The sequence below is a fragment of the Pseudophryne corroboree genome, chromosome 4 (genome assembly GCF_028390025.1).
Source record: "Pseudophryne corroboree isolate aPseCor3 chromosome 4, aPseCor3.hap2, whole genome shotgun sequence".
Lineage (NCBI taxonomy): Eukaryota > Metazoa > Chordata > Amphibia > Anura > Myobatrachidae > Pseudophryne > Pseudophryne corroboree.
This window is the reverse complement of record NC_086447.1, coordinates 811,938,546-811,955,768: the sequence shown is the minus strand read 5'-3', so window position 1 is coordinate 811,955,768 and position 17,223 is coordinate 811,938,546. Positions and strand designations below refer to the sequence as shown.

General features: G+C 44.2%; 1 protein-coding gene across 3 annotated transcripts in view; it reads right to left on the bottom strand.

Moving 5' to 3' along the window:
- The window catches only part of SERTAD2 (SERTA domain containing 2), a 143,562-nt gene extending 126,654 nt beyond the window's left edge, over positions 1 to 16,908 (bottom strand). For 2 of the 3 annotated variants that reach the window (XM_063918429.1, XM_063918432.1), the window contains exon 1: positions 16,275 to 16,647. The gene's annotated coding sequence lies outside the window, so the exon portion shown is untranslated. Of the gene's footprint in view, positions 1 to 16,274; positions 16,648 to 16,797 lie in introns of those variants that run through there. The other variant, XM_063918431.1, reaches the window with a different exon arrangement.
- Between the last annotated feature and the right edge of the window lie 315 nt (positions 16,909 to 17,223).

Below are 17,223 nucleotides of genomic sequence, written 5' to 3'. Positions count from 1 at the left end.
CCGAGAGGCCGAATGTGAGAGTCTCAGTACAAATCTCGGCTGCTACGACATTTTCATATTTCCACACACAAACACAGCAGTGATACGTTTAGCGTTCACCTCTAATTCAGGCCCACCATGACACACACAGGTCAGAAGCCAATTAAACATCCTGGATGTTTTTATTTTTTTGGGGTTTTACTGTACAATAGGAGCCACATGAACGAAATGCATGCAATTAGTGCCTGCACATGAATAAAACAAGGGCTCTAGCATGCAAGAGGGCAATGCTAAACACAGGGCCGTCTTATCTCCCTGCAGCATGGTTTACACCAAGGGACACCACGGGCTGGTTTAAGGGCCCCAGTTGCCCACACAGCAGGCGCAGAACTTTTGCTTGCTGCACTAATATTCACAGATTGCAGCCTATCCAATCATGAAGAGCCTGCTGTGTTACACACCTGCATGAGACTCCGAGCTACAGCGTGAGGATGAGAAAAGGTCTCTACAACTGGTGCTATACAAGTTACTATTCTATGATTATTTACACAAAGGTGAATCCAATGACAATAACATAGAATCAAAAAGAATCTTTGAGAAATATACATATTATATACATATACTGCACACACATCACACTGAAGTTATCCTAGTATATCTATAAGCGCTACATTCACACTTTAGCGTTCATCAGGAACATTTGTGCATTAGAAGAAATAACTTGTGTGCTATAAGGAATAACCCATAGGATATTAGAAGTCAGCTGATTAGTATAACAAGCTATTTAAGAGCGAAATGAAAAATAAATATCTTTAAAAGGATTGTTGGAAGTTAAATTGTTATGCAATAAAAAAAAAAAACATATATATATATATATATATATATATATATATATATATATATATATATATATATATAAAAAAAAAAAAAGATATATCATTTTTTAAAAATAAATAAATAAATAAATAAATAGAGAGAAGCTATGGTCATATTGTATTAACAGGATCAGTATGCAGACAACGGCATCCCGGCCGTCAGTATGCCGGCAGCGAGGCGAGCGCAAAGAATCCCCTTGCGGGCTCGGGTTCTGTTCCCACTCTGTGGAGTCATAGACACCCACAAGTGGGAATAGCCCATTAACCAGTATTCCGGCGGTCAGCATTGTCAGCAGTCGGGAATCAGTCATCGGTATCCTGAACGCCGGAATCCCGACCATGGGCCAATTAACTGCATCCTGCATTCTGTGCAGGGTAAATACCGGCTGCTTTATTTTTACACTGCAATTTAGATTTCAGATTTAACACAACCCACCCAAATCTAACTCTCTCTGCACATGTTACATCTGCCCCCCCCCCCTCCCCCTGCAGTGCACATGGTTTTGCCCAACTGCTAACAAATTTGCTGCTGCAATCAACTCTGAATTAGGCCCTTGAGGGCCCCATACACTACTGCGACATGTCCATCTGGTGATCACCCCGGCAGCCTCCCGAGTGGCAGGATCGCCCAAGATATATTGTATGCTAAAGGACAGCATACGATGTATCTTGGGCGATCCCAGCCACGCCTGCGGGGTCGGACCAGATTGAATGTGCAACACATTCAATCTGGAGGATCCGATCCGATGCTCACGGGGGGCGCGCACCGCATCGGATCGGATACACAGCCAAAATGCCCGATTTCACCCAATATATTGGGCCGAATGCCCGAATTGGGCTGAAATCGGGTATAATGGTTCTAGTGTATGGGGCCCTTTAGTCTGAACATGTATTCCAATCTAACCAAATATTCTGGCACAATCTGTATATAAAACAGTGGTTCCCAAGCAGAATCAAAGGACACATATGTGTGCTAAAATAATTCACATGTCATAGTTGGTATTTAAGCCAATTTAATTTTGTAGCTTTTGTTTTGGTTTTTTAAATACAAATGTAAAAGTACTTTGCATTTTATTGGGAGAAAAGTGTACTTTAAATAACTATTATTATTATTATTATTATTATTACTATTATCAAAATAAAACACTTAAGAGATTGGCCTTTGTGTTTAAATGTAAGATTTTATTTATTAGGATAGCTTAACACTTGTTTATCACAAAAACGTTATAAGTTGTAAGTACATGGCTATGATTATATATAAAGTATTAATGTACATATATGAAATATGCTATACTTACAAATGCTTTGTTTTAAAGTAAGTAATTATGTCATACAGAGGGCGCTAATCTGGGTGCAGCATTTATCTTTTCTTTTTTTTTTATTGCCCACATACTACCGGTAATCACTGTATTGTCAAGGTAATAGGCTCTGGCCTACAAGCAGATGTAAGAAATAGGCAGCACTCACCAGGAAAAAAGCCTGGACTGCTGAAATAGATGATGCTGAATGCCAGCCATACATCAAGCAACCTCACAGACGCACACTGCATTCTGAAGCAGTCTGTGCAAGGTCTCATTTCAGCCTCCACTGCGTGAAGCTTTGTTAGTGAGGTGTGTGCAGACAATAGGCACTAATCCAGGGCTGTCGGAGACAGTCCTGTTTTATTCCACTAGAGGACCTATATTTACATCCTTATTTTCCCAGAAATTAGTCTGCTGATGTCGTAATTGGAAACAGCAATATATAGACATCTTGGTCAGGTGACATGAATGTCCCAACTACAGTCACACGCTATGTTGATGTCGGACGAGGTTGTGCAATTTGTTTTTGCTACTGCACCTGCGTCTTACGGGCCCTACACACTTATAGGCATGCAAGTATAAGCGACCTGGCACCAACGATGAACGAGCGCGGGCCGCAAATTGTTCATCGTTGGTGCCTACACACTGGGCAATATGAATGAGTTCTCGGTCATTAATGAATGAGAACGTTCATATAGTTCGGTTAGATCTATAAGTGTGTAGGTTCCATTAGTCACTGGCACATGCTTCCCGATACAGCAACGTGGTTGCGATTTCAGACGCACGCATGAAGTAGTACACTGAAAAAGTGACTGGGAGGTGGCTAATCAGACGCACGGAGACCGTCTGTGTAATGACTTTGTTATAGGAGTGTTAGGGGCGCGACGCTGAAGTATTTTGGGTACACAGACGCTTAACTGCTCACATAGGAAATACGAAGATTAAAAATATGCCCCTGCCATAGGGCTGGCTGAAGCTTCCATGATGCCATCGATGGGGCACCCAAAGATGAGGCTGCGTCTGACTCAGTCTGGACCTATCCATTAAAAAATGGAGAACCAGGGCAATATTTCCCCACGGATTTCTCCAATTATCAATCTTGAAAAGCCGTTTTTCATATGGCCAGTACGAGACCTATAAATGATGCTCAGAAATCCTGCCTCACACACAACCTCAAGTCATGTAAAAGAAAAGACAGAGGTCTACAATCTAGCATGTTGGGCAAAGAGTATGTTAGACTCGTCCAATAATAGCTATTATATTTCTCTGTGTTGCCCAATTTAGGTGCGCAGGAGTGCCACAGCGGCAAATGCCGCAATCACTGACAAACAGTAAGAACACGTATAAAGCAATGTGCAAAATAGTATGTCTGAACTGTTAAAAAAAAACACACAACACGATACACAAAAACAAACACACACTGGTCACAACAATACGTAGGGACGTCAGACAGGAATTACTGAACACACAATAGCCCTTCTGATGTTTATAATGTAAATGAAGTAGCTATCAATGCACGCTGGATTTACGATCCAGTGCTATTTCAGGGTGTCTACCGTCTCCCTGAAACTTTGAGCCTGTAAAATGCAGATATCCGTCAGAGAACATGCTGTACTTTGTTGGAGAAGAAACAGCCCTCCTCCTTGTGCTGGCTGTCTGCTTCTTATTGCCAGTGCAGCTAAAATAATGGAATGTGAACACTGAATGCTGTGGTTTCAACACTAGGTGCCTAAAAATGAGGATATTTCAGCATTTGTAGAGGTGAGGCTTCTCTGGTAATAAACGTATGACACCATAGGTGATTCACCTGTTATCTAGGGGAGCCATCCTTACATCCTCAAATATATAAAGCCAGATTGGCTTTAATGGTACTAGCTAAAAATGGATAAATGGATCTGTTGCTACATTATACGTATGATTTATAGAGAGGTAGGCTGACACAGGGTGGCATACAGAATTGTTCAGGCAGTTTCCTTTCCCAGTCAATGGGGCTGCTTGGTGTACGCACAGAACTCAGGACACAGCGACTCTTCCAAGGTCACAAACCGGAGCTGCGAGCTATCACTCAGTGCCACTGTTAGATGGCCAGCACCTTAATCACTGAGCCTCTCCTTATTCCCTAAAACCACTCACATCAAGGTGGACCCATCCCAGACGATCACAGGGATTGCCGTTACAGAAAATGTGCAAATCATGTGATTCCACAAAAGAATTAAGTGACACCTCCATACCCTATCAGGACAAATTTGCAAACATTGGACTTTTTTATACTTCAACTTTTTTTTTTTTTTGGCTTAGTTCCATTATTTGCTTTCTCTTCCTTTATATCCTCCTATAAACTGAATCGTGATGAGCCTCATCAATAATAGACTGGGGTGGGATGGTAGGGTATCATATCAATAGGTACATGGGGCCTAATTCAGACCTGATCGCTCGCTAGCGGTTGTTTGCACTGCGGTGAACAGATAGTCCCCGCCCATAGGGGAGTGTATTTTCACTTTGCAAGTGTGCGAACGCATGTGTACCAGAGCTGTACAAACAGATCTTGTGCAGTCTCTGCGCAGCCCAGGACTTGCTCAGCCGCTGCAAACAGCCTGTCCGGGGCCGGAACCGAAGTCAGGAACCTTCCCTGCACACGCATGGACACGCCTGCGTTTTTCCAAACACTCCCAGAAAACGGTCAGTTACCACCCACAAACAGCTTCTTCCTGTCAATATCCTTGCGATCGCCCGTGTGAATAGATTCTTCGCACAAACCCATCGCTGAGCGGTGATCCTTTTTGTACCCGTGCGAAGCGCCTGCGCATTGCGGTTCATACTCAAGCGCAGTTCTGACCTGATCGCAGCGCTGCAAAAACTGCTAGCGAGCGATCAGGTCTGAATTACCCCCATGGCCAAATCCAGTGAGAGGTGGCAAACATCTTTTGAAGTTGTCTCTAATTGTATATAATATAAAATTACACATGCAATTACTGGATCTTACAAAATGCATTAATTTGCTGCAAGCATATTATTGAAAACACTAGATAGATAAAAAAAAAAAAAATCTATATTATACAGTATATATAAATATAAAAAAGATAACAAACCCTCAATGCACTGTTGTTAGATACAATGGGGGTCATTCCGAGTTGATCGCGTGCTGCCGTTTTTCGCAGCACAGCGATCAGGCTAAAAATTGTCTGTTCTGCGCATGCGTATGGGCCGCAGGGCGCACGCGCCAAGTAATTTCACACAAAACTAAGCAATTTTACACAGGGGCGAGCGACGCTTTTCAGTCGCTCTGCTGATCGGTGAGTGATTGACAGGAAGTGGGTGTTTCTGGGCGGAAACTGACCGTTTTCCGGGAGTGTGCTAAAAAACGCAGGCGTGTCAGGCTAAAACGCAGGAGTGGCTGGAGAAACGGGGGAGTGGCTGGCCGAACGCAGGGCGTGTTTGTAACGTCAAACCAGGAACTAAATAGTCTGCAGTGATCGCAATCTAGGAGTAGGTCTGGAGCTACTCCGAAACTGCAGGAAAAGATTTTCGAGCTATTCTGCTAATCTTTCGTTCGCTATTCTGCTAAAATACACTCCCAGAGGGCGGCGGCCTAGCGTTTGCAATGCTACTAAAAGCAGCTAGCGAGCGATCAACTCGGAATGAGGGCCAATAAACAATAATAAGAAATAATTAATAAATCAAAGCTGGTCCTCTTGTGTGATCCTTGCCAGTAAATGTATCTAGAAAACAGACATAGAACAACAAAATAAGAAGGCACTTACAGGGCAGAATTAGTGTTATCGCCCCCCGATGTCCGGACTAAAGCGACAGGAGATCGCAGTGGCTGTATTCAATTGATTCTCCCTATCGCGCTCATTAGTGTCGAGTTTAGCTGCGTAAAGCGGCTAAACCCGGCTAAACGAATGGGTGCGATCCCAAAAAGTGCCGCTTGGGTCACTTTTGAGGGGGTGCAAGCTGAAATGTCAGTGCTGGCAGCCGATCGAGCCCAAGTGGAGCTGCAATTGAATAGCTTCATTGGACACCATCTGCTGGCTGCTGCGGGTAAAAATATTTGAATTCCGCCCATAGGGGGTAATTCTGAGTTGATCGCAGCAGGAACTTTGTTAGCAGTTGGCCAAAACCATGTGCACTGCAGGGGGGGCAGATAAAACATGTGCAGAGAGAGTTCGATTTGGGTGGGGTGTGTTCAATCTGCAATCTAAATTGCAGTGTAAAAATAAAGCAGCCAGTATTTATCCTGCACAGAAACAAAATAACCCACCCAAATCTAACTCACTCTCCGCATGTTATATCTGCCCCCCCTGCAGTGCACATGGTTTTGCCAAACTGCTAACAAAGTTCCTGCTACGATCAACTCAGAATTACCCCCATAGTGTGGTAAGTAGCGAATTATTGGGTCATAAAGTATTGTTCGTACAGTTAGTAGAAAATATGGGATTCAGCATGATTTACCGGTGGCCAGGATGCCGGCCGTCAATATACTGACATCGGCATCCCGGCCGACAGTATGCCGGCAGCAGGGCGAGTGCAAAGAGTCCCCTTGCGGGCTCGGTGGATCGCCATAGGTTCTATTCCCACTCTATGGGTGTTGTGGACACCCACAAGTGGGAATAGTCCTGTTGCGCCGGTATTATAGAAAATACGGGATTAAAAACGTACAAAATAGAATCTTGACAGTCAAGTGACAATTCACCCAAGCTCAGGAAAATGATGGTCAAACCGTGGTGCACACAGATAGATAGATGGGGGCTCCCAGTGGCCGTAGTACTTCCTGGATGAGGGTTTCCTTGAGAGAGGAGTAGGAACTTCCGACGCGTTTCGTTTGAAAACAAACTTCCTAAGTGGAGTAATATTGAGAGAAGCATACAGTTTTTCTACTAACAGAATGCACAATACTCACTTTATGACGAGTAATTTACTATTTATTACACTATGAGCACCATGGATAGAGAGAGAGAGAGAGAGAGAGAGAGAGAGAGAGAGAGAGAGAGAGAGAGAGAGAGAGAGCGAGAGAGCGATTCAGGTTTTGAGGCAAGGGTCTATCTAACCTGATATAAAGTTGTAGGCTCTTTCAAACGTCTACAGAAAACACCAGGACATTAACCGAAAGAAATTTCTGCATTGCCCCATAATGCCCACATCAGTTAAATGCCCAGCTTTGCAGCACAGGAGCCATGGGTTCTAGTTCTAGTCCAGATTATGCATGTTCAGCCTGTGTCCATGTAAGTTTCAGCCAGGTGCTCATTTTTTTTCCTGCAGGCCAAGAACGTACTAGCATTAAATGACTTCTAACTAAACAAGGCCATTTTGTGATTTGTGTGAAAATCAGAATGAAAGGAGACAAAGCAGAAATTGATATTAACGAATAAAAATGGCAGGTACAGTTCTGAAGATATGTTGCCACTATTTATAAAAATAACTAATAACAATAAGGATCATGCGGCAAAAGGAAGATCCTCTGGCACCAAATGGGTTACACAGGATCAAGGTGCGGAGCACAGTGCAGTGCAGGAGAATACTGTACAACATGCAGCCGGCATGCCTACATTTAAATGGACCTTGCTCCTTTCCTTCTGGCTCAGTGTAAGTGCAGCTTGCGATCTTTGGACTCAATAATTAGCCAGTTTTCTCTGCTGCTCTCTCTTTATTGCCAAGTACTGCTGCAACTGGAGCCATCTCCTCTTGTCCAGCACACAGAAAACAAAGCTGTAGAGCTGTATAGAAATCACTGCAGCCATTATTTATAATCTGACATACAATGTTACCATGCACGTCCAAAGCTCCATTAATTGGTAACGAATGATCCAGACGAGTCGCACAGTTAAATGCTGCAGTTTTAGAGGCTTTCTTATCACTTGCAAGTCTACGTAAAGAAAATTGCATTTCTTTTTCGATTATATATACTTTGCCAAAAACTATTCAACCTTGTTGAAAGATTGTCATGCCAACAGGCTGGTGTCCGATGGACAGTTTGGACGCTAACGGTTTTCCATCTAGAAACATACTATGGTTCATAGCACATAGTGCAGACACATCGAAGTAGAGGGGGAACACCACAGTCACGCAAATGTGATTACATAGGTTGAAATGCACTAACACATGGAGAGTTATAAAGTGAAGAGAAAAGGTAAACCAACCAATCTGCTCTTAACGGCAATGTGACAGGCTGCGTTTGAAAGGAGCAAATTGGTCTGTAGTTTATTTCTCTCCACTTTATCACTCTCCAAGGATTAGTACAGGTTGGGGCTGATATGCCGACAGTTGGGATCCCGGAGGTCAGCTTACCGACCCAGGGATCCTGCCCACCAGAATGCCAGCGGGGGCGGGGGGGGGGAGCACAACGGAGCCTCTTGCAGGCTCGGTGGCTCGTGCCACTCTATGAGCATTCTGGCTGGCGGCATTGTCAGCAGTCAGGATTCAGACGTCGGTATCCTGACCGCCCGGCATATCAACTGCATGCCCTTAGTACATCTTCCCCATAATGAGGACGCTGCATTTTTTTGGAGCGCAAACATTCCTGTGTTAGAATGGGACATTTTGAACACTGTAAAAATGCTTCTGTACAAGACTTTCATATATTGCAAACGTGTATGTTGGGTTTTAATAATGTTATTCAACCAGAAGGAACCAAACTGCTGCTGCTAAGTGCAGAGGAACACCTTTCACAGAACAAACATATCTGGATTTTACACACTCACTAAGGATTAAAGTCTTCTAGACAGGGTTGGACTGGCCCACAGGGGTACCAGGGAAATCACTGGTAGGCCCCACTCCTTCCTCTAGGGATCATGTTCCAGACTGTGCACTTGTATTATACATGGTAGATGTGTTGCATTACACTGCACAAGACTATGGTGCTTTTCAAGACTCTGTGGAGGCTGGCCACACCCTCTTTGTAGAATGGCCACACTCCTAAGTATGGGCCCCTATCACTGCATTAACCCCGGTGGGCCCTTCATACCCCAGTCCAACACTGCTTCTAGATATAAGACTAAGGTAGGTACACAATAGTTACTGCTAGTAATAGAACACACACAGGTTGGCAAACTGCAGCTCTTCAGATGTGGTGGAACTGCAAATCCCAACATGCCCTGCCAGCCTTCAGCTAGCCAGTTTCTTTTTCAATTGTTTATAAGAGAATGCTGTGACATAATAGGTCTGGAAGAAATAATTGTGACATCATTCCATTTCAGAAAAGAAATTCTGGCAACCCTGGACAGACTAAACAGAAATCTGCCAAGATTCATACCAGCGATGATAGGAAAATCAGCAGATATTCCACTTAACCCAGAGTACAATGGAGTCGGGACTCCTTTACCAGGTCTGTTACATTGCCATTTATTATACTAGAATGCAAAGTGCCATGTCAATCAATGACTGAAAACAGGAGTGGTTTATTCAATGCTCATTTAGTCAGGTCATAAATATCTGACACAATCTACGGGCCTGATTCATAGTTGGACGCAAATCCGATTGCAGGGGGACTGCGGATGCACATGACCACTTCTGCTCATGTGCAGAACGGGTCCCGTGAGATCGCTCACAGCGCCTCCCAAGACGCAGCTCCATTTGGAGACGGGGACAACGTGCCGCTGTTTTACAGAAGTGCCGAGGTCATGGTCTGCATTTTCCGATGGCCGCGAAGGTGATCAGAGGCTGTGACATCAGACGCAGCGCTCAGATCTGCAGGAGTCGTCTGTGGCATTAGCATCTTTTCACGCAGCAGTCCATGCAAATAGCATCCACTTCTTCATCAGGCCCTATAGACACCAATAAGTCACCTCCACTATAGCTAGGTTATCAATTCAGACCTGATCGCTAGGCTGCTAAAATTGTTGTCCTGCGATCAGATAGTCGCCGCCCAAGGGGAGTGTATTGTTGCCGTACAAGTTTGCGCCGAGCTGCTAAAAATCCCTCAGTCAGCGGACAGCTGCAAATCCGTTCGCACCTCACTCACCAGTCAATCGTTTTTACCACTGTGTGCAGCCCACTGCGATTAGAATGGACTGATCGGGACCGGAGCTGACGTCACACACCCTCCCTGAAAACACTTGGGCACGCCTGCGGTTTCCCTGACACTCCCAGAAAACGGTCAGTTATCACCCACAAACGGCCTCCTCCTGTCAATCAGCATGCGAATGGCTGTGCGATTAGAATTTTCACACCAGCCTGTTGCTGACCGCCGATGCCCGTTGTTGTTGGCAATGCGCGTGCGCACTGCGGTGCATATGCAGTTAATCGCTGAACGCCAGCTGTGCAAAAACGCACCGCAGAGATCAGGTCTGAATCCACCCCATAGTTGTTGACTTTACATGAATTTCCAGGGACAGTGTCAAATTTTTAAGATTTGGCCCTAGAAATGTCCCTATTGAGCTATACAGGACAATTTCTGAGATTTGGAATACCGGGTGCAATGCTGATTGTATTCACTGGGCTCTATATTCCAATTTCTACCGAATATTTAAATGAAAAAATAATTATATTGCAATATTGGTCTGTACTGTTAGTCTTACAATGATTCCCTGCAGACACTGTATGTACCTTTAAATAGAGAAACATCAATTTAACAAGGATCAATTTCCATTTCCACTGCTTAAAACAAAATACCTGTCTACAGGTAAATTCTGATATTAGAAAAAAATGACATGGTATAATACAGGACACTGGTGATGCTAGTCTGTCATGCTAGCCTGGGTGTGCAAGTTCTCATACTACATCTAACATTATTGCATATGGCACAATCACAGGCAGAGCCCATTGTGGCTGATTACGAATCGCAGAGTCTGTTTATAACCGCAAATGTTGAGTTTTTGCATACAGTGCGTTTTTTGATGGATCTCTTGCACCAAGCATGGGTCAGATAAAGTGCAGCTACTAATGATGGTGGTTGCAGCTGACCTGCGTAAAACCAGTGGACGTGAGCACGTGTTTCTGCTTGCAGGCACAGAGACTCCCACATTAGTTGAACAGATGCAACCATAAAGTAGTAAAACATTCTTCCACGGCTGCCTGCAGCTAGTGTTCATTCTAGCACCCTGCACCTGTCACAACCCATGAAGTTCATCTTTCCTGCCTGGGGTGTCACTCTCTGCTCTGGTGCTTCTAGCACACTCTAGTCTGTATCTCAGGGTTGTGAGAGATGCAGGGTGCTAGAATAAACACTTAAGCAACTATACCCATATGGCAAGCGACTCAGAATTAGCCCCTATGGGGGCAATTCAATAGTTGTTGTTTTTTTGTGCCATAAGTAATGGGCGCCCGACGGAGCTATTCAATAGTTTTTTGCGCCCATTACTTATTGCGCCCAAACGTACAGTGTTTAGCCACATAAAGCAGCTAAAGCTATCTAAAGTAATGGGTGCCCAAAGGAAAATGTTTGGGCACCCAGAAGCCTGAGTTTTTTAATATTTCTGCTAGCCACCTCAGGAGGGTGCGAGCAGAAATTATAGGATCCGCAGCACTAGTGCCCGATCGGTGCAACAATTTAACACAATTGAAACATCCCTAATGTGTCAGATCTAAACAGTTATTACTTACTCAAAAAAACTATTTTTATTTTAAAGCAAATCTGCTTGGAGTGCACAAACTGCAGAACCCTCTCTGGATTCCAAAGTTGGCTCCTTGTGTCCTTGGCCAATAACTGTACCAGGCAACAAAAATTACATTGTAAACTTGGTTGAGCACATAATCCTGTCTAGTAAATTCTGCGCACATAGAAGTATAACATTTCATGTGTCATACAAATAATATAAAGTTTACTAAAAGATCCTTTTATAATTGTTGTAGATTGACCATGTCTGTTCGCATAGAGGGACTTTAAACAGGAGAGCAAAACCTTGCAGGTACCTAGAGGCTCTAGCTCAGTGGTTCTCAAACTCGGTCCTCAGGACCCCACACAGTGCATGTTTTGCAGGTAACCCAGCAAGTACACAGGTGTATTAATTACTCACTGACACATTTTAAAAGGTCCACATGTGGAGCTAATTATGTCACTTGTGATTCTGTGAGGAGACCTGCAAAACATGCACCGTGTGGGGTCCTGAGCTCTAGCTGAATATAGCCCTGAGATCGCAACTATGTCATGGTGTGGTTCCTGAGCAGAGTGCAGTGGCCTGAAATATCTCATGTATTTTCCAAGTACAAGTCATACAAGTGGTAAATTAGTCTTCCTACATCAACAACTTGAATCTTAGCTGCTCCTTCTAGGAACTGATCACTGGCCTCTCAGCAGTAGGAAACAAAACAAGCTTTGCAAGCTGCATTGTTGTCGCCTGTAGTGGCTTATGATCAGTTGAAATCACTAGCTGAACAGTTCCCGTGGTCTGTGCTTTGTACAGTGAACACAATTATTGTCCTTTAAGTCAGGCATCTGACATAACACGAAGCACTCAGATTTGAGAGCACAGTATAAGCTTGCTAAATTACTTCAGAAACTTCTGTATAGGTATAACCAATATATCACATTCACACAGCTTACACACGTAAAGTAGAACATAGTTGTATGAATCAGTTACTCTATTATTTAGACATGTATAAGGGTTACAGAATTTGGATTTGTACAAAGCATGGTCTCCTATTCAGACCACGATATGTTCCGTGCTACTTTGTGAGCTCCTCATTCTAAACGATGAAGAGGTTTCTTTGCCAACCCAGCTGTTTTTGAAGTACTGTCCAAATTTCGCATAGACCGCAAATATGGCACAGCTGAATGTTCATTAGCAACAATGCTCTTAAAGGAGGCTCGGAGTAATAGGAAACATCCTGCCTACAGGAATTATGGGGTGCCGTCAGTATCCTCAGAAGGTCGATTGCTTTTAGATATCAACGTTACCCACTGGGCTTATTTGAAGTTTAGCAAAAGACAAGACACATTAAAAGATCTCAAAATGGATCACTTGGACCATTAGCATATTTACCTAATGAGCAGCTTTGCTATAGGCCAGCGAGTGGCAACAGGCTTCACTCCGAGCCTACACCTGTGGAACCCAACTCCTTCCTACTTGGTTTTAGGTTTGTTTTTATATATATATAAAACTTGCAACACTTGTTTAAAATGCCTGCTGTTATTACAGATAAGTGTTCCTTTCATTACATAATGTATATTGTTTAACCTTCTTACTGAGATTAAGGGGTACATTTACTAAAGGTCGAGTTTAAATTTGAAATCGATGTTGTGTGTTCAGGGACTAACTCGCACTCTAAAGGGCCCCGTACACTACTGCGACATGTCCGACCGTCATGTCGCAGGCGATCACCCCGGCAGCCGCTCGGGCGGCAGGATCGCCCAAGATACATCGTATGCTGTCCTTTTGCATACGATATATCTTGGGCGATCCCAGCCATGCCTGCGGGGTCCGACATATCATGAGTGCAGCACGTTCAATCTGGAGGATCCGATTTGATGCTCACGGGAACGCGCATCAGATCGGAAACACCTCCAAAATGCCCGATTTCCCCCGATATATCAGGCCGAATGCCCGAAATCGGATGAAATCTGGCATTACCTTTTCATATATATATTTTTTAAACAGATATAATATAATTGTGTTAGTGTGCGCGTTTTAGTCCCTAAAACACAACATCAATTTAGATTGGTCGATTAAAATTGAGTTTTAGCAAATCTACTCCCTAAGTGTCTATGCAGATTCATTATTGGCCTGAGTGGGCAGCGTCTTTTGCTGCTGTGGCCAATATTAATGCCACGGGTAATTTCTACAAAACTGAGACGCAGACTTGCAGCAGTGCAAATCATAGAAACTTACACCAGCTTTATGGCAGGCTCTGTTCCTGCCTCTGACTATGCATACTGTGCGAGCGGCTGCGCATTTTCAAACGCAGCCGCCGTCAGTGACCCCTCTCATCTGCCTAGACCCTCCCCTGTTACATCCAGGAACACCCACTGATATCCACACTCCCTGCATCAGACATTGTTCTGCATCTCCATACTGTAACTATCGGGACACATGCTCAGTACTTCTAACATCGGCCGACTGTGTGCATTCCAGCATTGCACGCAGTTGGTGTCCACTTATGAATTAGGCTCTAGGAGTCCTTGTACTAGAAAACAAGCATTGCTTGAGGTTGCAGTGTGAAACTCCAGGACATATCTTGGATAACTGTGACACACTGTAGCCATGACACTGAGCCATGTATGCAACTATCAGTATCAATCAAACCTCTCTGGGCATTCATACAGTAGGTCAAAAACAGTAGTCATATTAGAGGGTGGGAGACACTTAGGTGAGGGAAATTGTACACCGCAGCCTCATGTTTTACTTTTCAGTCCCTTGGATTTCTCATAGAAAGGAATAAATTGTATAAATTATTTATGCAATAAAAAAAACCCAAAACAACTTGCTAAACCAATTTATATTGACAGATACTGCATAGGCACCATAGTGGGCCAAGCCTGCAGTGAGCAGCTGCTTAGATGTTACTGTGCCGATGGACTAGTAGGATCTGTAGAGAAGCAATAAGTTTTAAAAAAAAGTCCTCATAGCATTGTCATGTGGCAACAAGCAAAGGGAAACCACTGTGAGAGGAAAGGACGTGAGGAATCAAACTAGTTAAAATAAAAATAAGAAAAACATGTTTAGTCCACTGCAAAAATGCTGAGCAATCTAAATGCATTTTTTACATGCTACAAACCAGAAAAGTCCTTTCAAGAGCTATTAATAAAACAGTGTAAATACATTTAACAAAGTAGGAGAAAACTCAAACATTGTGGCTGTCAAGCTAAACATTCCCACCTGTCCTACTCTTCAACCATGTAGACACTGGGGTGAAGGAAGGGGAGGCTTTCTGACAAATGACCAAGATAGACTAAAGACTTGGAATACTCAGAAGGAGGTAAGAGGACATGCGGCAACACTGGGCCACACTGTGGAAGCCTACACGCTTTTGATTGTCTAGAGAATCTTTACAGGAGACAAAAGGTCCAGGAACACATTGTGGATTTCTGGCCATCTGTCTACAGCTGCAAGATACCCAGAGCTGGTCTGCCTGAGCCTCCAAACAGGACATGAAAACACAGCACTGTAAGGATGGGCTTCCCTGCCACTCTGAGAAAGGGTATTTCCTCATCTGATACATGGAAAGAATATTCACACACACATATATATATATATATATATATATATATATATATATATATATATATATATATATATATATATATTATACACACACACACACACACACAATCATGACTACAGTATAGCAATATGCAGCATTTATGAAGGTGTAGCCTTTACAGTCATATTAACCCCTGTGGACAATGCAATCCTGATGTGTACAAAGCTGCATTAACTCTTGCTGTCACCATCCTTCCAATGAAAGGCCAGGTACCCTCCCTGCCAACCTACAACCCCAAATCCTACAGGCAATAATTCTCCCTTCCCCACTGAACTGCCCTAGACACCCATTCAGGGAAATGGCTTGTTCTAATGCCCAAGTCACAAACAGAAACTAAGTTTCCAGGCAGTCCACACAGTTCCTGTTACTACAGATCTGACAGAAGCTGCTACTATCCTGCACACATTGTCCTGTAACTCCAGGGAAGTGCCCGAGCGAGTCAGGGGGACCCTGCCAATGGCCACACAACTATCACGACTGGTGTCATCTGACATTTTAGTTTTCTTGTCTGTCAACGACAACTGTACAACCCTCTCCCACCCTCCGCAATAACTGTCCATTAGGAATGTGGCACCAACAGTGTCTGTAGTGCAGGTGATCAGGAACACCCCACCCCAGGGCTATTTCCTGCGGAATAGAAGGTGTTCTGCCCATGGCAGGAGTGACACACAGCACTCTGCAGGCAGCCAGCACAGGAGAGCTGTCACCAGTGCGTGCAAGCTCACCCAGCAGTTGTAACAACTCAACCTCTATATGTAGCAATTCCTGCAAGTGATGGAACTTTCCCCATCCAGCAGCTACAGCGCACCCTCTATGGCAGCGCCACACACTATATATAAATATCTATATACACACACACACACACCTCTGCCAGTCATCACATAGTGGGCAGACAGAAAACGATATGAAATATAATAAAAAGAGAAGAGTTATTCCCCACCTGACAGAGAAAAGGAAGACATTGGATGGAATGAGTTGGACTTACCACATGCAGTTTCACCTGAGGTCCTAAAGCATCAGGATTGCCCCCCCTCTTCCCCTAATCTAGCACCAGGTCCATATGTCGGTCGGGCTGCACGATTTTAAGCCAGTGCTTTCTGCTGGCTGGAGACGAGAAGCATTATACAATGGAGGAGGAGGAGGAGGTGGGGAGAGAGAGGAGAAGGAGCCACTGGCTGTGAGGCTGCTGCCTGTGCTCCCAGCACTTGCCATGAAACAATATGACGTGAAGTAAAGCTGCTCTTGCAGGCTCCTTGCCCTGTAGCTCACGTCAAAGCTCCTCCTATGTCCCTAGCAGAACTCCCTCCTCTCTCTCCTCTTCTCTCCCTCCCTTCTCTCTGTGCTTCCTCCCTTCCCCCTCCTCCTCCCAGCCTCTCTGATCTGCAGCTCCAGACTATAAGGCTAGATAGAAAGTACAACCAGCAGCAGCAACCACAACATAGCACATGCCCCACTTGGAGGGAACGGCCAATGGCACTGAGCAGGGAGGCCTCTCACATATCACTTACATGGGTCTTTGTCCCAAGAGATGAAGATATGTTAATGCAAATCTGCTGCAAGGGAGTGAGTGCTGCAGACAGAGGTGCACACACTCCATGCTGACCTGTCACATCTCACTCTCCCTGTTCTGGTGCAATGTGTGAGGGGAGGGGAGCAGGGGAAGGGAAATTGAGAGGTTTATTTTTGCTCTATCAACTTCTCGCCGACTGCTGCTCCCGTTATTTTAGGAGCAGAGGAGAAAAGGCAGTTTCATTTTTCTTACATTATTCATTTTCTTATTTTTTTTCCAGGTGCAGCTTCATAGCCCAATGTCCTCATTATACCCCATCACTGTCAGGGGCTAAAAAGAAGACCCAATTTAATGAGAAAGTGACTTTTGCTTGCTGCTACATATTGTAAATCAGTGTGGAGACACAGTGGCTGCTCCTGAAGGG